Source organism: Microcebus murinus, chromosome 4 (assembly GCF_040939455.1).
Source record: "Microcebus murinus isolate Inina chromosome 4, M.murinus_Inina_mat1.0, whole genome shotgun sequence".
Taxonomy (NCBI): Eukaryota; Metazoa; Chordata; class Mammalia; order Primates; family Cheirogaleidae; genus Microcebus; species Microcebus murinus.
This window is the reverse complement of record NC_134107.1, coordinates 25750478-25773866: the sequence shown is the minus strand read 5'-3', so window position 1 is coordinate 25773866 and position 23389 is coordinate 25750478.

Sequence of the window (23389 nt, the reverse complement as noted above, 5' to 3'; positions counted from 1 at the left end):
AAATTATGCTTTTATTTACTTTTTGAAGGCTGGAGAATAGGAGTTAAAATCCAATACAATCTATAGTAGAAGTGGGACTTCTATCCGTAGGCTTTTTCTATAATCTTTCATATGCAGGTTCTATTTTAAACATCAGATTAATTATCTCGGGAATTAAACCTCAGATTTCAGTCTCTGCAATAATGTGTGGCCCTGTTTAATTATTTATTTAGTAGTTGTAATATTTAGAGCTGGTACTGGAGGAAGAGAATTAAATAAAATGGTAGAATGGGATCTCTATTTCAAAAGGAAATTGTTGAAAAAAAATCTCAAAGATATCTGGTAATTCCCATCTTCATACAAAATACTACAGCTGTATCTTTTTCATCTAGAACTAGAGAAAGGGTAAACTGTTGTCCACTAAAAAATTAAATAAAAACTATGCACTATGTAGTTTTAATACATATACTTGAATTTCTTGTTGAAGCCAGAAGAGGGCAGAAGATGCTGTACAGAGGACCATATTTGCATTAAAAAAGTTTTTTTTGAATTAAGATCAAAAATTCCATTTCAGAAGAAAATGAAGACACTTTTGGTGTAGCTAGTTTTAAGAGAGCACGGTTCAGTCCTAATGGGGCACATTACGCAATGGGGCAAGCGCCGTTTTATAGCCACCTCAGCCAATCCTCCTGATGTCCTCTTTTTTTGGTTTTTAGTTTTCTTTTTGTTTTTTTTTGGACCCAACAGTTTAATAAAAAACAGTAAACATCAATATTTATTCAGTCATTATATCTGCTACTTTACAGTAGTTATCATGTGTAAATCTACACAGGTGAAGTTCTATTATTGCTCCCATTTTGCTGATGGAGATGTTAAGTCAAGGGCAGTGTTAAGATAGCTGTCAATCACAGCACTTGATTTTAAACTTAAACACTTGGACTCCAAAGTCTACTCTCTTCTACTGCAATACTCGTTGCGGCATAATAATAACTATATATGATTGATCCAAAATTACCTACTTTTGAGGGCCTCAGTCTTAATCCTAGACATGATTAATCTTTTTTTCCCCTAAGTCTGGCATGAGTATTTTAAAAATTGTATTAAAAAAGCAAACTGAAAACCTGATTTAAAGTCAACCCAGAGCCTACCTACCACAGTAACTGTGAATTTTGCAGTTGCGTCTTCTCTTTCCATCTTGCCTGTGGTGCTGTGTTCCCGCCTTGCAGCTCCTATTCTCAGCAGCAGCTGCACAGTGTGTCTTCCTGCTTGCTCCCTGTTTCCTTGTATTAGAATGACTCTCAGTGAACTGCCAGCTTGCCTGGACCTGAGATATCAATTCTCAGCTTTTGATGTCATTCCTCACTGGCATATTTGCATTTGAAGAAAGATCAAGCTCTTCACAGTTAAGGACAATCTTATCAGATGACAGGATTTTAGTGTGAGTGGTGGGGATGGGAGAGGGGGACTAATAAAAGACCTGGGTATGGGGGGGCTAATATTCTGAACATTATAAGGCTGGTCTTGATGAAACCATATGTCCAGATCAGAGTCTTCTTACAACTTTAGAAAAGAAGAGATCTTTGCTAGAGGGTCTGGGTGTGGGCTATAGAGGTTAGAACCATCTATTTGCTATCAAGTGGCTGTAAAAAGATAAATTCTGACCTGGATATAACAGAGGTTGGCAATTTAAAGGCAAGGTTGTTCATGAAAGTCTGCTAAATTGGACTCAATGAAAGTGTTCGTATCTAAAATGCTCCCACTCATCTTCAGTCAATACCTCAGGGTCCCAGCATCATAGTTAATTGATCTTGTGCTCTGTGTGATGGGAATTATACAATGACCTGTAGGCTGCTGGGTAAGGCAAGGAGGATATTCCCGAAGACAAAGCCAGCAATCGAGAGAGCTGAATAGAGAGGACAAGAGAAAGGGAGGGGAGCCCTTGTGTGCTCTCATCAACACTATAGGTCCTGAAAGCCAAAAGCACTTAAATGGGCCCATGAATTCTTTTCATTCCATAATTATATTTTTAAATTATTTTAGCATCACTGTTCCATTCCATTGCATATTGTTTTTGTTTATCTTAATTATGAAGTGGGGTGGGGGTGAGAAGAAAGGCTGAAAACAAAGATGGGGAGATGGGAGAGACAATGAGGCAGAGAGAGGGAGAGGAGAATCGAAGAGTAAGAGGAGGAGGAGAAGAGGTGGAGGTGGGAAGGACAGAGAAAGTTCTTTGAAATCACAAAATAGAAGTGCCTAGATTGGAATGTGAGCTCACATGCTCAAGTTTGCTCATCTCTAAAATGGGATTTGTGATAAACCTGCCCTCCACAGTGCCTGAAAGGATTACATGAGAAAAGCTGTGCAAGTATATTCCATACACACACACACACACAAAAAAAAAAAAAAAAAAAAAACCTTAGAAGAAATCCTGGCACACAGTAAAGCACTTGATGAATGGTAGTGATTATTATTATTATTAGCTTCTAGCTCCTATAACCCTTAATAATGGTCAAAACTCCATAGAAATTTATTTCTCCTCACACCACAAAAGAAAAAATACCAAGTCATTTTGCTGAACTGTAAATGTGCCAAATTAAATGCCCAGGCATAAAAATTAGCATAAGCAATATCTCTCTACAAAATTGGCACTCAATATCTCTCAGCACATAATCTTTACCATCAAAGGAATGAGCTACCTAAAATAAGCACATTAGTCAGCTACTGCAGACAAGCGATGTTAATATCTACAGTGAGCTACAAATTATCTAACAACCACAACACATGTTTTTAGAGGAAAATATCAGAGTAAAGAACATCAAAGTTTCATGGTACAAGGTTTAGGCTACAGTCATCTACTCGGGAGAAGGCTAAACTGAGATAGCTTTGGGAAAGGAGTTGGAACTTGGGAGAATTATTTTCTTTTTCCTACCTATAATTGTATGTATAGTGACATGTTGAAGTTAATTTAATAAACTAACACATTCAATACACTTTGAGTTTGGTATTTTTTCAGGTTTCACACCCATCTTAATAAAAACCCAACACAGGAGCCAACATTTTTCAGAACCAAACAATTGACAATCCTGTCCTGGTCATCGCTATTCACCCATCTCCTTGACCAGTGTAAGAAATTTATGAGAAAACCTTATAATTCAGATATTTAAAGCAGAGAAGCAACATGTAGACATCATATCTTCTAATATTTTCTTTTTTTTTTTTTTTTTTTTTTTTTTGAGACAGAGTCTCGCTTTGTTGCCCAGGCTAGAGTGAGTGCCCTGGCGTCAGCCTAGCTCACAGCAACCTCAAACTCCTGGGCTCAAGCGATCCTTCTGTCTCAGCCTCCCAAGTAGCTGGGACTACAGGCATGTGCCACCATGCCCGGCTAATTTTTTCTATATATATTAGCTGGCCAATTAGTTTCTTTCTATTTATAGTAGAGACGGGGTCTCGCTCTTGCTCAGGCTGGTTTCGAACTCCTGACCTCGAGCAATCTGCCCGCCTTGGCCTCCCAGAGAGCTAGGATTACAGGCGTGAGCCACCGCGCCCGGCTAATATTTTCATTTTGAACATGGGCATACCTGGTTAAATGAGTTACCTGAACTTACGTCTACTATTAATTATTAGGTCCCGTTAATTCTAGTTTCATTGTATCACTCACCAGTTCTGTTCACACTGCCCATGGCCTGAAACTTGTTTTAACTTCCTCTTGCTTGAATAATACAGCACAGAGCTCTCTTAACTCCCTGCAACCCAGCGTCCTTTCTCCAGTTTCCACCAGTGAATCCAAGTGCTTTCCCTCAAGTACATGTCTAATCTTGACCTTTCAATTGATGGATACACTCGAATGACTCCCGCAAAGTACTCTGTGTACAGTCAAAATTATTTAAAATGGCATTCAAGGCCCATTACATATCCTGTTAACTTCTTCTCAAGAGCACTCTCCGATTCCCCTGTTCTCCAGCCTGCCTGAACTACAAGCAGCTCCCCCACAGGCCAGACCTCTTGCTCCTGAGCCTCTTTATCTGGCACTTTGCTCTTTCTGCCAAGGTACCTCCTACCTCCTTAGCTCAAGTTTACACCTTTCAAAGTGTAACATCACCTTTTTGAAAACTAGGGCAGTTTCTGAGGTATCTTCTAGGTCCCACTTTCCAGTGGATTGGATGCCCCACCCAGACCAGTGACCCAAACCAAGAAACTGACTCAACTAGAATTGTGACCCTGACCCAGGAACAAATTCAACACAAGGTTTTTTCCCAATTGCCTAATCCTTTGCCAGCCAACCTGTCTTTAAAAACCTTGTCTCCCAAATTATTGGGGAGGCGGATTTGAGGAATTCCTTCTGTCTCCCTGCTTAGCGCTTTGCAGAATTAAACCCTTTCTCTTCAGTGACACCTGCTGTCTCAGTGAGTTGGCTTCATCTTAGGCAGTGAGCAATGAACCTGCTTGAGTGGTGATAAAATAGGGGCTTATCTGGATTGCTCTTGTGGGCAGATACCCGCAGCTCAGCAGCCTCTCACAAGTGGGACGGACTTAGAGATATGCCCTAGCAGCCACTCAGTTCCCTTGGCTGAGGGCCTTCTCTGGCACTGTCCCTACTGGACAGATATTGTTGACCCACGGTGCCTGGACCTGTTTACAGTGGAGAGATGGTTTCTGGAACTTGAAGACATCCTAGAAGTCTTAAGTACAGGAAGCATGCATAGCACTCCCGTTCCTTCTCTGATTATTTGGCCTCTCGGGAGGCATTGTGGCTCCTTTGTGGGTCTCGGTTTGCTTTCTCTACATTACAGAAAAGTCTTGTCTTAGGGAGACTTTTCCCCAAGTGGGTAGAGAATAGGGAGTCTGTCTAGAAGAGTAGTCTTGAATTTTTGGTTTGACTTATTCTGGAAGGCCTTTTTGCTTTGATATTCACCTTAAAATAAATACTTTATTAAAAATGAATGACCACAAATGGATCCTTTACATTAAAGATCCCTCAGTTTAAAAAAAATAGATTTTAGAAATTTCTTATTCTAAGCAATTGCCTTATTTGTATTTATGAAAAGATCAGAACTAAAAGAAGAACATACAAAAATTTGGTGGCTAGCATTAAAAATTCTCTTGACAAAATTGAACCTGGTTGGGTGGTAACACTAGAGAGAATGAAAAGATACTTGAGAGAATGAATGGATGGGGCAAACAGAATGACTTGCGAATGATTCTCTTTGGAAATTAAATTAATCTGAGAGACATGTATCATATTTAAAATGATTTGGGCCAAGTCAAGGTGCATTCTTGATTTTCTTTCCTGCAATATATTGAGATAACTGAGAGGGAAAAGAAAAGCAATTGTTTTATGCAGACAGAAGGAAAGCCCCTTCCAAAGCCTGTTGATCGCCAAAGGCCTTTAATTCAAAATATTCTTTATGCCAAGGAGTCATATTTTGGGGTGGAATTTCCTGAGCTACTTCGCTCCTCACTTTTTTGAATGGTTTAGGGTCCCTCCTTTGTGTTTCCATGTATTTTTTGTATAGCATTGATTACATCTGAGTTTAAAAGTCTCTTTGAGTTTTCTCTTTCCCTCTAGATTGTCAGCTCCTTGAAGGTAGAAACTACATCTTATTCACCACTCTATTTTCAATTCCTAGAACAAAGCCTAACATGCAGTGAAAGTTCATTAACTATTTTTAAGCAAATGCCAGGCTCCTAACTCCCAGGCCTGAGATATTCTGATTCTAGTATTCCACCATATCTTTCTAGCACTTAATTACCCACTATTTGCTCCACATGGTTTAGCCACAGTTCATCAATTATGTGATAAGCAACTTGAGGGCAGAGATAGTGTTTTACTCATCTTTCTTATCTCCTTTAGGGCTAAGCCTGTAATAGGCAGCTTGCAATTGCTGAAGGAGTTTAGTATTTTTTTATCCAAGGAATACTCTCTTTCCATAGCATCTTAGGTAGAACAGAGTATAAAATAAGAAGAGAGAAAGAGGGGCAGAGAGAGAGAGACAGATGACAGATAAAGACAGAGAGCACATGTGCTGCTCTGGTTTAAATGGTGCCTGTGGATTTCTATCCCTGCCTCCGATTTCCCCTGAGGCTGTATCTCTAAAATTTTGTTTTTCAAACTGTGGGTCATGGTCCATTAGTAAAAAGTGACATTAATTTATTGAGCCACAGCTTCCATTTACAAAATTCAAAAGATAAGATTAGGTTCTAGCAAGGTGTAGGGTAGGGCAGAGCAGGGCAGATGTTCACCCTGGCTGTTTATTGTTGTCCCACGGGGCAATGCACCAGTGCAGAGCCTCCTCGGGCAGTAGTGGCCCTAGGGGCAGGATCCCTTAAGGGTGAAAGCAAAGTCTCTTCAGGGTGTGGGACTGGCAGCTTCCCCCTCACAGTAGTAACCAGCCAAGTGAGCAGGGTCCTTGGGTATAGAAAGACATAGAATTTTTAGGGCAGAAAGAAAAGCCTCACCAGCCTGTGTTTGAACTTGCCTGACTATGGAAGGCTCATATCTTGTACCCAACCTGGTCCCCACCACCTATGACTGTCCCTAACCCAGGAGATCATGGAAATTAAAGTAGGAAGAAGGAAAAATTCAGGGAAACAAGGAATTACTGAGCAGCTGCAGTGTTTGTGCCCAAGGGCTGGTGGCTTCCACATAGCTGTGGCCTCCAGTGTTGGGATGAATGCCAGTGGCATGGGGAGGGACAACAGGCAAGCTGTGGGCACTTATTCTGTGTCAGGCTGAGCTCCTAGCAGCAATATCCTCGCTCTCCACAGCAACTGTGGGAGGTGTGTGCTATGACTGGCCCATTTTATAGGGAGAAGACTGAGTCCTGAGAAGCCACGTGACTTGTTCAGCATCATATTGTCAAAACTGCAAGCAAGTTTCAGCCTAGGTGCTTTTGCTCATCCCACAAAGATCCAATTATTAAGACAACAAAGATTGCCAAGAAAGAAAGGAATTTTTTAATAGGACAGCTGTCATGTCACTATAATAGGACAAGCTGCCTCAAATCCATTTCCCTGAAAAACAGTAGATCATGGGTTTTTAAAGGAGGGGCCACATGCCTTGGGACAGGTTGTGGGGAACGGTAAAAAATTTAAAAACATTAGGTCTTATCATATGTAGTAAAGATAGTGTTGCTAGAAATTATTCTCCTATTATTATTCAGTAATACATGAACATTTACTTCATTTTGTGCTTCCCAGTCAGAAAAAAATGTTTGGAATCCACTAATTTATATAGCTCAGGTAAAAACACCTTGTATACTGCAGTTGTTCCAACTTTGGTTCACATTAGGAAGACCTGAGAGTTTTAACAAGAATACTGAGTCCCAGATCCTATTGGAGTAGACTCTCATTCCCATTAAGTTGAAGTTGGGCCAAGGCATCTCTCTCTCTCAATCTCTCTCTCTTTTTTTTATTTTTTAGCTTCCTAGGTCATTATGAAGCACATGTACATCTGAAAACCATTAGGTTAAGGCCACATATAGAACTAGAGTCCTAGATCTGGAAGAAATTTGAGACTGTCACCCCATTGCTGTTTGAATATGCACTCTCTCCTGATGACAGGACAACTCATTCTAAGGTAGCCCCTTCTATTCCTATGTGGTTTCCAGCCTTTCTCATGATTCTTGTGACCTAAGAGGTAAATATAATCTCCCTTCTAGTAACAGCTCTGTATTTATTGCACACTTAGCCTTTATTTTCTCATCTCTCCAGGCAGTTGAAAGAGATTCACAGATCATGGTCTAATATACATGCATAGACATTGTAAAATGTAAACTATAATGTTGCAGTTTATTTATAGTAGGAGCTCAGTAAACATTTTTTCCACTAGATGAGAGCTGATAAACACCTTCCCTTCTTTCGTTGCAGCCTAAGCAGTCTGCCCTTCTCTTCCCTTCAAGATCAACTACTGGATTAAGCTTCAGAAAGCAGGGATCCTGTTTTGCTTAACACACAGTGATGGTGCTTAGCACAGTGCCTATTATTAAGTAAATATCAGTGGACGGAAGGCATCCACAACACAGAAACAGGATTCCTCTAAATGTGTTATATGTAGGTGAGCTGTGTGTGTCTCTAAAGACCTTTTCCTTGGTCTCTCAGCCCAGTACTCAATCTTTTAGTTTTGAACTTCAGTCACTCACTTAAATTGGTACACATATCTCGGAGGAGGTAACTGTGAGATGAAGAGAGCTCTAAACAAGGTTTTCACCACGTGTCCCCCAATTTCTTAGCAAACTTTAATGGCACTTGCAGCAGAAATGACATGAAATGGCTCTCTCAGTCCCAATGATCTGAACAGCTTTAAAATAAATTAAGTGGCCCGGCTGAATACTGGGAAAAGAAAAGGCATTTTTGTGCACATGCTTTTCCCAATTACTGGTAAACACTGGATATTACAAGCTGAATTTATTGCATGCCCCCTCAAAAAAAATTTTTTTTATAAACATAGCCCTTAAACTGGGAGAAATTTCAATTATATAACCTTATATAGATCATCTTCTGAACCTACTAAAATGTTGCAGGAATAATTCTGTTGAAAATTTTTAAGTGTATTTTGGTTCATGGTACTGACTGTAATGCAATAGTGAGTAAACACAAAGGATAGAACATCATACCTTTGAATTTTCCTGTTTTACAAACAGTGAATCTATTTGATTATATTGGTCAATGACCTGACTGTTGTACTTAATCCTGAATATTTTTCTCTGAGCTACTCTAATACAAAGTGTTCATTAACCATGGACTATGATGATTCAAACCCCACTCCTGGCAAAAATAGACATGCAAAAATATAGAAACAACAACCACAATACTGGGTGTCCTGATGACTAAGTGAGTTAATCCCTCTAAGAAAAACAGCTATTTTACATTAAAAAGTTGGGGAGACATGTCACATCATTTGAACAGCAGAAAGAAGCCAATGTATTTCTGTTCTCCTCCAACTATTGTTTTACACTCATCTTATCAATTTTGCCTTCTATTTGTTGACTCATCCATGTCTATCTGACAGTGGTTTTTCAGAGCTTTGTTTCAGTTGAAACTTTGTATAAAAATGATGAATGGGGAAGATATTAATTGATCACTTAACATCATACAAATTGTAGATGCTTTATCTCTGATAAGTCAATCGTTCTCAAATTTGCATAACAATGCCTATGATGTGGAGATGCTGTGAGAATTAAATGATTAGGATGAGGATGAGAATCTCATTTCCATAGAGGTGGGAAGGAACAATACTTGCTGAACAATGATATAGACTACCACAAGTGAGATGTTGCTCCATTGAGAACCTAATTACTAAATAAACAAGGCAGTATCGGAGAAGGCTTGGTTCTTTGCTTCAAATTCTAGGCTTGCCACCAGTGCTATAGACATCAAATTGGTTTGTTAGCCTATTCAAAGGTTAGTTTAAAAATGAGGACCAGGAGTGAGAAAAAACAGCCTTGAAAGGAAGAATGCAACCCAAAAAGGACACTCAATCTGTCCTCCTGTCTGAAGCTGAGAAAAGGAGAACCCTAAGAGAGAGATGAATAAAGTGATGTAAATCTGACAAGAAGGAAAGTCTAATATTTCATTCACTGATGCAATATCTATTAAGCCACAGAATTTGTGAGCATACCCAGAAATGACTGCATCAGAGAAAAGAGCATGGGAGAGATATGGTGTAGTTAAGAAAGAGAATTCTAAAGAATAAGCCTACTTTTCCACCCTTTAGAATGACAAGTTACCTAGAGCTTCATCTAGCTAGGGCTTCCACTGCATTGCTCCCCAAACCCAAAAGGGACATCTTTTTCATTAGGAGACTAAAACAGCAAGAGTTTTGAGGAATCACCAACTAGAATTAAGGATAAGGATAATTAGAGAAGAAGAAGCTGAGCACAAGATATTTTATGTCAAAGGAATGAGTAGGGAGAGGGTACCACAGAGCCATGCAAAAGAGCCAACAAATAAATCCCCATGGAAGAGACAGTAGTTGAGCACATTCTGCACAGAGGCAAAGTAAGATAGTCAGTCAGTGTTAGTGGGACATCAGCAGACCTCAAAGGCAATAGCTACAGAAGTGAACATTGATTACTACCGAGAAAGGAGGAGAGAGCTCACATGCCATTAGGTTATTCCAATGTTTCCTCTCTGTCCTCCTTATTTTTACATTAGAAAGGTAACAGAGAAAGAAGGTTGAAGTCATAAGACGTAGGAAAGGAGAGATGAAAATATTCCTTCTCTATTTTAAACCCTGGACTAGAACCACAGGTGTAATCTACATCTGGAGAAACAGGAGAGCTTTAGGTAACATACGAGGGGAAAAGTTTAAAATGGACAGGGATAAATCAGTCACAATAATTGAAATGAGTCTGTTTTAACACTAAAAGTATCTGTAACATTATGATATTGGAAAGAGATGTCATTAAGATGTGTACTGTGCAACAGGAAAAAGGATTTGAGAGCAGTTAAAGGCAGTTCACATATTTTTCTTTACTAAATCCAATCAATTAGTTATTAAATCACACCAAAAAAGTAGTTTCAGAAGTCAAAATCAGTGTTTTGCATATCAAATATCTTTCTCTTTAGAAGACCATTGAAAGGAAAGACAAGAGGAGAGGGAGGAGGAAGGAATTGGAAATTATTGAGTGTATACTGCGTGCCAGATATAATAGCATGCAATTTAACATGCAATACATGATTTCAACTCTTCAGGTAGAAGATAACAGGCTTGCATAGAAAAAGAGAGAAGTTAGAGATAAATGAAGTTTGGAGTAGACAAACAGTTCAATCAGACATAGTTCAAAACATGATTGACCAATGGACAGATCAATATGAAAATACTGAACAATACGAACAATTGTTTTTATAGACATTTTAAAGTGGATTCAGTAGTATCTCTGAAAAAAATGTCACTCTCACTTCTACATCTATTATAATATGCTATCTTGAGATAGAGAGAAAGGGCTGGCAAAGTTACAGCAAGCTTGCCTCTGCTGGGAGTGTGCCATGCAGTTAAACACCATCCATTATGCATTTCTCTATAGAATACAATTGCGAACTGCTGCCACAGGTAACCAGCCCCTCATTCTACCACACCCCTTACCATGCTCAGTCACTGTGAGCTACACAATACAGAAACTTTAGTGCAACAGGTAAATGGATTCACGCAGGCTCTCTACAGAAGGCTTTTCTTAAAGTTAGTTGGCTAGTTCTAGTTAATAGATTCTCAAACAAGATTGGGACTAATTTTTAAGAGTTGGCTATACAATAATATTATATAACAAATCAACCAAAACTTCAGTGGCTCACAACAGCAAACATGTCATTTTCTCTTTCAAAAAGACTGCAAGTTGGTTGGGGTGGTTTTGCTTCAGTGCACAGGAGAGTTTGTGCTGAATGATACTCTGTTATCTATCACATAAAATACAGTAGTTTGGTAAATAATACGAAGTCTGCCCTTTGGTATATGATTGAGAGAAAACCTTAGGATAACTTGGCAAAAAAGATATTGACAGATCAGAATTAAATGAACTGGGAGCTGAGTGGATATAATGGGACTTGTATGATACATATTTGTAAAGTTGAGATACATTATTTTTATGTAAAATAATTAATAGCTTTCACTTGACCAAAAGAATGAGACAGTAGCAGTTCATGAAATATTAAGTACTATCTCATTCAATTATTGATTCCATCATGAAATATTATACATGTATGTAGCCCAATGCATATTCACTATAGAGAGGCAATTTAGTATGGGGAAAAATAAGTGTTAATGCTAGATATGAAATTATTACATTATGCTGCATGTGAATGTTATAATTGTCATATGAATTATTATATATATATAATTACATTCCCAATGGTGGTCACAGAGATGAAAAAAGTATGAACAGTGAAGTAGTGTAGACCTACTGGGTTTAAGACTTTCTACAAATGTAACATGAAAGAAGCTATTTAACAACACTGAATCTCTCCTCATATGTAGATATTGTTAAAAAAAATTTAGGAGGAGGAGGGACAAGAAAACATTTTCTTCTCTATCCAAAGTTTAGGATTGAAAGATAGTAAATAGAATTTGAAAGGTAAAGATGAACATTTTGCTTTGTTACTGATAAAGCTGATTGAAGGAGGCAGCTTAAATAGAAGCTATAATTGACTTGTTAACATTTCACCCTTGAATGAGACAGATTTACCTGCCCAGTCATGTCGAACAACTTTAGGCCTCTCCTAATACCAGCCATTGCTCCTCTGGCGATTCTCCTGGTGCCATTAGTGGACAGAAATTTGCACTTGCCACCAGAGAGTTCAGAAATATTTCAGAACAGTACATTACTTAATTCCAATGTCCTGCTGTACCCTAGGCTGAAAACTAATACATGGTTCCATTTCCCATCTCAGAACATGCAGTCAGGTTGTCCAATACATCTGGCCACAGGTTAGGTAATTACTTTAAGCAATAACATAAATAAACTCAAATAATACAATTCCAGTAAAAGAAAAATTTACCCTAAACTGAATATAACTTCACTCCTCTTATCAAATTTCTCAGATGTATTTCTAAGAAAACTATATGTTAATATTCAAGTAAATTGAATCTTACCTATCTTATAGGCCTTTCCGATTACTATTCTGACCAGTCTCAGATAGGACACTCACTCAGCTTTCTTGGTGGAGGGATGCTTCTTCCAGGGTAGTAACCTGGGTATTTTCACTGCATAGGTACAAGTACCTTAAAACCTCTAACATGGTTAAACTCCACATATATTGTGTACTTTACAGTTTCTAACTTTCTGTTTGTAAAGAATTGAAGATTTATAAGAAGTTTGCAAATGTTGTATGTAGGGTTATAAGAAGATTGTATATAGGGTTGCCAGAAAAACACTGGACATCCAGTAAAATTTGGATTTCATGTAAATAATGAATAAATGTTTCATTATAAATATGTCACAAATATTATAAATAAAGCATAGAGCACCCAGGTAAAACAGAATTTTAGGTAAATAACAAATGTTATATAAATATATGCCTTGAAATATTTGGGACAAATTTGTAATGAAATTTTCATTATTTATCTGAAACTCAAATGTAACTGAGTATCCTATATTTTTATTTGCAAAATCTGGCACCCAGATTCCCCAAATGTTAGTATATGACCACGCTTGATTTATCATCATTCTCTCTCTGCTATGGTTTAAATGTGTCCCCCAAAAGTTCATGCATTGAAAAGTTAATTGCCAATGCAAGAGTGTTGTGAGGTAGGGCCTGCTCTCGTGAATGAATTAATGTTGTTATAGAGGGACTGGGTTAGTTATCTCCAGAGCGGGTTGATATACAGTCAGTCCAGCCCCTAGCGCTTCTCTGTCTGTCTCACATGCATGCCTTCCATCTTCTACCATGAAATGACACTAACCTGATGCCAGCACTATGCTCTTAGACTTCCCAGGCTCCAGAACCCTAAGCCAAACACACTCTGTTCTTTATGAGTTACTCAGTCTATTGTATTCTGTCATAGCAACAAAAACAAATTAAGACATTCTCCCATTTTTTTTCAGAAAAAAAAATGAGTGTAAGCTCAAAACATGATGTCTCTTTACCTCTATAAAAGGGACACTCTCTTACATAACCACAGTATCATATTTACAATCAAGAAATTAATGTTGATACAATAGTATTATCTACTCTATGGGCCTTATCTAGACTTTGCCAATTATCTCACCAATATTCTTTTTCCCAGATGGATCTAAGATCATGAGTTTTGTTTAGTCATCAAGTCTCTTTTGTCTCCTTCAGCCTGGTAATTTCTCAGTTTTTCTTTGGTTTTCATGACCTTGGCAGTTTTGAAGATTACAGGCCAGTGATTTTGTAAACTCTCCTACAACTTGGATTTGCCTGATGTTTCCAGAAAATTAGATTCAGATTATACAATTATGGTAGCAAATCTACAAAAATGACATCCAGTCTTTCTCAGTGCATCATGTCATGGTGACTTACTTTTTAAAGAGTGCAAAATGGTAATAGAATATACAAGTTTATCACAGCACCAGATTATATCTATCATATTTAGAAACATAAGCAAACATCTCCCAGTAGTGCTATCCAAGGAAAATGATGTTGTCATGACCCAGATGTTTCTATAATTCAAATCTTTCTTTTGCCAAAGATCAAGCAGAGATTCCATTCCACCTGAGGTAAGTTGGGTAGATAAAGTAAACCTTGGTTTTTTTCTAGGGTGCCAATCATTCTGTGGCATGTGTCCCTGACTTGTGAGTTTAAATTTAATTTGCAGAAACTTCAAGAGATTAATTGTAGTTCTACATGTGCTCTATAAGGGAACACACACACACAAAATAGCAATCTATCTATGCACACTATCCACTGTCTCTTTATTCATTTAAGGAGTTTGTAGCATTTACAGTTGCCTGATCTTTGAGTTTCCTTTTTTTCTTATTTAGAATATTCCAAACTATTTTCCCTTTTCACTGTAAGCATGAGTTTCTGGAACCAGAGTGCTGAACACAGGGTGGGCTTTATTTACTGACATAAATCTCCACTATCACTTGTAAGCAGACATCATTAGTCTGGTGCTAAAGTGGCTACTGCCTCTACCTCCTGCTAAGACATGCCTGGGCTTATAAAGCCTCCCTCACAGCCTCCCTTTCAACAGATTCTGTTGCTGGTTCTGATATTTATACCCCCTAGTGGCATCATGACAATGAATACCTTTGCCATGTTTTTTTTTTTTTTTTTCTGGTACCTTGCTCTTCCTCAGCTGTTAAATTTCTGGCCTCAAATAGAATAACTAATGCTACTTTAATGACTGATGAAATTTTTTCAACATTCTTGTCTACAGTAGTAGAATATAGACATGTTTCTAGTGTTTGCTTTTCCTATGATAATCCTCTATCATTTTCTAGGAACTTCATAGAGATTCCCACATTTTGTCCTGCCTCTTTTCTTCTCCCCCACATGTAGTGCTGATAGTGATTACTAGAACGGAGGGCCCTTGTTCTTTCTCACTTTTGTATTGCTTTCTGGCTCTCATTTAAAAATTATTTTTATTTGTTGGCAGCTTATTTCTATAGCTTGTGTCCTGTTTCATTGTCCATTTTAAAAAGATGAGTTATTAATAAATTCAAGCCTGTCAAAAGAATTCACTATTTAAACAAATACCATCCAACCTCAACTTTCTGAGTAGGAAAAGCTCGGATAGGAATTTATTCTCCTCGGTGGACAACAAATAACCTGGCTTTAGCATAGTCTATTCTCATCCAGCCTTTCTACTGCTTAGTACGTTTCATCCTTCTGTATTTCCATAGAGTTCTAAATATAAACATATATATTTATATGTATAAAATATATATAATATATATTATATATAAATATATTTATATTTTTATAAATATAAATATATATTTATAAATATAAATATATTATATTTTATATTAAATATATATTGAATATATTTATATTTTATAATATATTTATATTTTATAATATATATTAAATATATAATATATATTAAATATATTTTATAAATATAAATATATATTATAATATATATTTATATTATATATAAATATATATATATATTTCAGCACATTACGGAGTACAAATGTTTAGGTTATGTATATTGCCTTTGCCCCACCCGAGTCTGAGCTTCAAGCATGTCAATTGCCCACAAGGTGTGCACCACACCCATTAGGTGTATACATACCCATCCCCACTTCCCCTGCCACCTGTTCAACACCCAGTGAATGTTATTACTATATGTACACTTAAGCATTGATCAGTTAAAACCAATCTGATAACTCCATAACTTCTTAAACTTATTCACTCAAGATACAGAAAATATCTTTATCTTTTCTTATGGTAATGATGTCAACTTGGCTGTCATTTCATAGAGCTTGAAATCATCTATACTGGTCATCCTGTTTTTTTCACTCTCAAATACTCCATTTTCCTTCTTTTTTTTTTTTTTTCTTTTTAACTATTCTTCAAAGAATGGTGCCAGTGGCTCTTGTTGCAGCCTCTATCTGCAATTGAGAAGATACCTCTGAATGTTTTATCCAGGACTATCAGGGAAGCGATTTCTGTCTCTCACTGAGATATTTTCTCTTTTTGGTTGTTAGATTTATTTTGGTTGTATCCATTCTTTCTTATCACAACTAAAATGTTTGTCCTTTTTCTAATCTTCCCATTAGAAGTAGTTCAACCTGAGTGCATCTTTTCCCTTTCAAATGTAGCTAGCCTGGCTTCCAATACCTAATTTTATATATGATATAATACATATATTAAATATATAAATAAATATATATTTAAATTTTATATATATATATATAATCTACTAATATCATTCTCCCAATGAAATTTCTCTTTTTTTCAGCTTAATCATACCATGTGATTTTGTTTTTCTTTTATCTCTTGTTCTGATTCTGGTACTTGGAGTAAAATTTGAATGTCTTTTCTTAGGTGATCCAGGTGAGCAAAATCGATTCTTCAAGAGACTGTTCCAAATATAGGCCTTTCTAACTTTTATTAGTTTATTAGCCATTGGGTTTAGAATAAAAATACATGAAGTAGCTTTTTTAAGTTCAAACCAAAAATTCCAATAGCCTGTCTAGGACTCTGGTGCTTTAAATCATATTCAAAGACTATGCAATTAACCTCTTTGAAGCCAATTTGTGACTATTTGGTTAGGGTTTAAGTCTTGACCCCAAACAGGCACTAGGAATGAAAGAGCTTAGCCCTTCTCCAGTTCTTTTCATTGGCTCTAAAAGCTGTTCAAAATAGAAAAGAATAGCACTAGGGACATGGGATCTAGCCTTGCCCACTATGCCTGGCAGGAACGTGGCACTGGTGCTTTGTGGAATCTGGCTGCCTCTGCAGTGCCATACTCCAGTCTGCAGACACAGCCCCCGCAGCAAAGATTGTTTTATGTCCTCATAATAAGAGGCCAAACTAAGAAAGCTATATATTAAAATTCTACCAGTTTGAAATAACTTTGACAGTGAAAGTCCTGTTTTTCTCTTCATTCCAACCTTGAGCTTCCTTTGTGCAGATAAAATCTGTTCCTATTGAGGTCAATTAGTGTCACCTGCAGCAGCTTAGTCTGCAATGCTGTGCTGCTTCTCACTAAGGCCCAGGAAGGCTGGTTTCCTATTTAAACTATTTCTACATCTATGAAAACTAGACACAATTAGCAGCTGTTTCCTGTCACAATGGATGGTCTTGTATCATCCGTGCTTAAGGCCTGAGCTTAAAGCCGCCAATGTGGGTCACATCAGTAGCATTGAAATCTGTGCCATTCTGCTACCAAATGCCAGTTTTTCAAGGCTGCACATTAAGGTCCAAGTTGGTGAGTTTTTTCTTTCTTCCCTCCTGAGTTGGGATTGATTGAGAATTATGAAGATTAGAATGATGCTAAACTGCTTAAAATACAAGCTTTGTTACTGATGACACTGAATGGAGGTGGGCTTAACATAGTAACAGTGAGCTTTCTCATGCTTCACTCTTGAATTTTTGAGCCTATCTTAACTGTACTTAGCACCAGAGGATAGCCTCAGGCTTCCCCCAAAGGGCAGAACCTACTCAATGCATTTGCTGCCAAGATGAACATCTTCCCAGAAGGCAGGTAGATACAAAGGAAAAAGCCAGAGGAGGTTAGACCAAGCTTGCTCAGTTCTTCCTCTCAAATTCACCAGCAAGATAAGTTGATTCTCCTCCTTTGGGGAAGAGTTGAGGAGTAGGAGGGAGTAAAGAGAGGCCAGAAATATTCTAACAATTTTCTCTTCCAAGGAGTGGGGTAGAAAATCTCTCCATGTGAGGAAACCAGGCTCTTGGGAAGTAGAGATTTTGTCCCCAACAGACACCTCTTAATATTGTGACAGCAAAATGAATAAAAATGTTATCAGGGCATACTTTTTCCCCCTTTGACTCCCCATCCCTATTCTAGCCTTGTTTTCAAGGTCAGGGACTTTCATTAAAGTAAAACCACTGGTTAAAGTAAAACCACTGGTTTTCTCACTCAAAGGTTATTCACTTTTTTGGCTGAGGTTTTAAAAATCAGCTAGCTTTAAATCTGAGCTTCCGGAATCATCTGGGCTCCTTCCTTTCTTTATTTTCTATTTGACTTCTCTTCACTCTCATTCTTCCTTCCACGGAATGGGCCTTTAGTTTGGAATAAGTTCCAGTTTGGTAGGGTGTGTTTGTAGGTACACTTGGCTGCATCTAAATCACATTCTTCAACTGCTTGATCAGTAATAAAGCTGGTATTTTCATCTCCATCTGTCAATCCCGTGTGTCTGTCTCTCAATTGCTTCCGAATTCAGGTGGGGAAAAGAGGAGTTGTTTATCGAGTCCCTTGAGCCTCAACAATAATGTACAGAAAATATGTGGCAGTGTCTGACACAGGGCAGGCAATTAATAAATCTGAGTTCTCTTACATTTTAAGCTGAAACATCTATCATACAAATTTAAAGACAATTTTTTCTTCCAGACCCCCTCCCCGCCCTTGAATATGATTTAAAGAGTATTTAACTGGATGAAAATCAAGTACTTTTCTACTCCTTCTATTATATTTCATTTCGTGAGGCTAAAATAGCACACCAATTATCTTCTGGCAAACTCCTTAAGTGTTCTTTTTCATATCTCTCTGCCCATCTACATAAACTGGGTCCAATTGATGATAGGTTTTTGTCAACTCTCACTACTCCAAACAGGCCCTGATGAAAGAGTGTGAGGAATAATCGGGCAACGTGGTGTAGTTAATTTCTGTGAGCCCAGAGACAGCTAATGGGACCATGGAAGCACCAAGGGGAGTAGTTTTTTTTTTGTTATAAAATGGGTCAAATTTGTTTTCCATTATGAGTCTGCATTGTGCAAGTCGGGGCTATTGTACTCCTGTATTCTGTTCAGAAAGCTCCTCTTGTTCCTGCTGTGATGAAACAGGAATGTCTGTTTTTCCTGAAAACAGAAGGGCCTCTCAGCCTGGAGATAAAACACAATGTACATCCCAATTGCAGTTGTCCCAATTTGCAGCCTGCGTCCTTCCCTGAACAATCCCCAGCACCATTCTTTAATAACAGCGTTCATGTATAAGAAGAGTTACTATATAGCAAATCTACTTCTGAACAGGGCTGGACAAGAAGAAATAGCTCCAAATTACACTAAATCTAATCTAGGTTAGACATTAGTGAGAACTCTTAAATAATAAAACTCCTGTTGAACATAGATAAATGCTATGACAGGATAGGGTTTTCCAGGTTATCCTTAGAAGTACATTGACAGAAAATCACTGTATAAAAAGTTTTAGGCCTGAATAGGAAAACTATCTGGACTAGGTGTCACCACCCCCCAGTTTTCTAATCATGGCAGGCATTCCTAATTAGTCATGGAACTCCTACTGAGCTGAGAGATGGCCATAGAATTACTCTCACTGTGTGCTTCAATCAGATGTGACCAATAAATCAGAGTAGGCACATGAGAAAAAAACTTTGCCATCAGTATTCCAGGCCAGCAGGGAGGTCTCTAAAGGCTCAGATATGGATACTGGCATTCAGTATTTTATTTTCAAATATGCTTTCATGTGACATAATAAAGCACAGTTGTGAAACTCCATTATCCTTTTAGTATAATACATTCCAAGAAAACTGGACTATCAATAATAAAGTTTCTGAAGATGGTGAACCCAAGAATCTCCAGACTAATTTTGCTACATATTATACCCCGGGGGGTGGGAGGAAAGAGAAAAGAACATGAATATTTAAAGAAAAAAAATTAGATGCCCTTAGTAGATAGAAAAATAAATCACTATATAATGCATTAAAATATTCTCACCCACTGCCATTTTAAATATTTAGTAGAAAAGAGGTGCAGCCCCCTTTAAAAGGGTTTTTAGAGAAAAATGCAAACCACCAAATAAAATGAGGTAGTTTCTAGCAGACACAAACTAATCATTAATTATCATGACAAAAAGTGAGTATAAACTAAAGAAAACAAAGAAAATGCAAAGTCCACTAGCATAATTTTAAGAGATACCCCAATTTAAATACAGACTACTCTAGAGGAGATATTGGAATGATTATATTTTATAATTTTCCATTTTTATTCTCTTCAAAAGTAACCGTAAACTAAACGGGATTCATGGCATAATATAGCCAAGCAATAGCTGCAAGTTGGCTCACGTCTTTCAGCCCTGACAAGTTCCTGTCAATGTAAGCCACAGGAACACAGAAGTCCTATGAAAGTAATTAGAAAACATAAACTTAAAGATTTTTATACGTGGAACATGTGGGGCAAGGCAAAGTGGCCAGCCTTCATGTGTCATTGTCCTACAACCTCAAAGCTGAAAAACACTTGTGGGAAAAAACAATGAAAAAGGAAAAAGACTGATGTGCCATGATGATGTAGTCAGTGAAACAGACCTAGAGACTCCCAACATTTAAGTTACGTAAAACTTGGGATTATATTCTTTTAAATGTTGTCCTATGTTTTAGTTTCTATAGTATAAATATATAGTCACACCCACACACATGTATATGTCTCTTCATAGTTGACTATTAGCATCATATATTGTAAATCACATGGGGTTTGTGCGAGAAAGATATAGTTTTTAGTCCCAGTTTTGACATTTATTTGGTGTGTGATTTGGGGCAAATTAATTAAGCTTTATTTATTGTACTTTGAAGTCTTTTATGTATGACAAGTCTATCTCACACTCTTATGAAGATGCTTAGTGGATTGTCTGAACTAGAGTAATAATTTAACAAAATTATTTCCACTTCTGTACTGTAAAAAACAAATTTAAAAACCCAAATAGATTCATTTAATTTCATTTATTTTATTTTCTTTAGACAGAAACTTAGAAGTGACTAAACCAGTGAGTTGCTGCACAAAACTCAGAATTTCAGCTGGTGATAGTCACTGGAAACAAAGATCATCTCTCCAAAAGCCACCATGATGACTTTTGGATTGGCCTTTGGTAGCACAATAAGGAATTTATTTGCCAGTATCTATTTATGGCACAAGCAGTACAGCGCAGTGAAGCAGAGCAGCGACTTGGGAGTCAGATTGCCTGACTTCAAATCTCAGCTCGACCTCTTACTAGATGTGCAACTTTGCACAAGTTACCTAATTGCTCTGTGCCATAGTTTTTTTATATGTGAAATAGAAGCAATGATAAGTTTCTACCATTTAGGGTGGTTGTGAGGAATAAATGATTTCATGAATTAAAATGCTTAAGGCATTGCCTGACAAAGTCAACTCCATATAAATGTTATTTACTAATATTCTATCTACTAACATTGTTTAACTGGTGCACATAAAATTTATTCAGGATAAATGCATTTCCTGCCTTACAATAGAGCCTGCACTATGTAACTCCCTAGCAATGGATTTACTGAATAGATTATGATGTGTAAAGGGTTAAGTTACCCGAGGTTTATTTTCATGTAGATAGAAATATCTATATTCAAGGCAGACATGATACTTTTTCCTCTCCAAAGAAGAGGTCAAATTTCTGTGTATTGAAAGAAAAAGAAAAAAAAAAAAAAGACACAGAAAGAGAATGAAGAAGAGAAAGAGAAAGAGGAAGAAAATGAGAAAATGATTCTGGTAAATGAACCTGGAATAGAATTTCTTATCTCTCATTTAATTGTATCATTCATAGGTATGCAGATGTGGCCTTGCTGTCACATTGCCCAACCACATAGTCTCAGCCTCTCATTCTCTTTCTGACTCTTCATAAAACTATGGATAGTATATTTTGTGGTAGCTGCATATATGAAAGAAATTTATTTGTGATTAGACATTGAACATTTTAAGGGGGTCAGTACTAAGTGTAAACAACACAGGACCGAGTCAGTGGGAAATCTCAGCCAAAGGCATGGTCTCGAGGAGGCTATCCATCCAAACCAGTGACAAAGACATTGATAAAACTGCCTAAAGTTATGAATCACATTAAAAACCCCAAAATATTACTGTAGGTTGAATGTACAGATATATATGTAATCATGTATACACAACAATGATTCAATTCAGTGAGAGACTCAGAAAGCTAAGTTTCAGGTATATATAATTCTGAGTTTCTGAAATATGCATTTCCCAGGATACAGGGAGAAAGTACCCAACTCAATGTTCATAGGTCAAGCAAGCATAAAACAAATTACTGGAACCTGAGGATTTCAGGTGTTAAGTTATGCAAAATGAATAACTTGTGACTAAGCACAATAGTGTTCTCCACCCCCAAAGTACTTGGCAAACCTGACCTATAAATCTGTCTAATAGCCCCTAGGAGGCAGATTGTGGCATTATCCCATTTTATGGATAAAGACTCTGTAAAATGTACGCCTGTGAATCCACCCAAGGATAATGAAAAATTTGTTTCAGAGCTCTATGTAGGGCTTATGAGGTTGTGCTGTAGTAGAAAGAAAGGTGGACTTGGAAACTGATTAGGTTGTGAACTTTGTCAAATCTTTTAATTCAGTCTTAGCCCCAGTTTCTTCAATTGAAAAATGGTTTGTGTATTTTAATCTCAACCCTGAGGGCATGCTTTCACCATTGAGAACACAGAAGCCATATGATTGATTGACCATGTCTCAAATTGCAGCTGGTTTTGCCCATGGTAATTTTTATTTTTAAAATTTTTTAGGAGACAGGATCTTTCTCTGTCACCCAGGCTGGAGAACAGTGGCATGATCATAGCTGACTGCAGCCTCCTGGCCTGAAGAGATCCTCTGACCTCAGCCTGTGAATAGCTGGGACTGTAGGTATGCCCCACCACAGCTAGCTTGCCCATGATAATTTCAATTCTTCTACATTTCCTACTTCATATCCGTATCCCTTCACCTCCTTAACCTGCCACTCTGGTTTGTGCCTGGGCTATCAGAGAGATCTACCTACACTATCACTATTAGCTCATTGCTTTGCTGCCCACAAACCTTCCGTGATTCACAAAACCAATACATTCATTGAACTAGGACTTTGTTTTCTGTTGTGTGGCGTAAAAAGGTTATAGCAGCATCGTGAACATGAATTGATTGGTTCATTCATTCATTCACACAACAATTAATTTTTTGTGTGCTAGACATTTTTGGGACACTTGAGATACAACAATAAACAAAACTGATAAAAATCCCTGCCCTTGGCCGGGCGCTGTGGCTCACGCCTGTAATCCTAGCTCTTGGGAGGCCGAGGCGGGCGGATTGCTCAAGGTCAGGAGTTCAAAACCAGCCTGAGCAAGAGCGAGACCCCGTCTCTACTATAAATAGAAAGAAATTAATTGGCCAACTGATATATATATAAAAAATTCGCCGGGCATGGTGGCGCATGCCTGTAGTCCCAGCTACCCGGGAGGCTGAGGCAGAAGGATCACTCGAGCCCAGGAGTTTGAGGTTGCTGTGAGCTAGGCTGACGCCACGGCACTCACTCT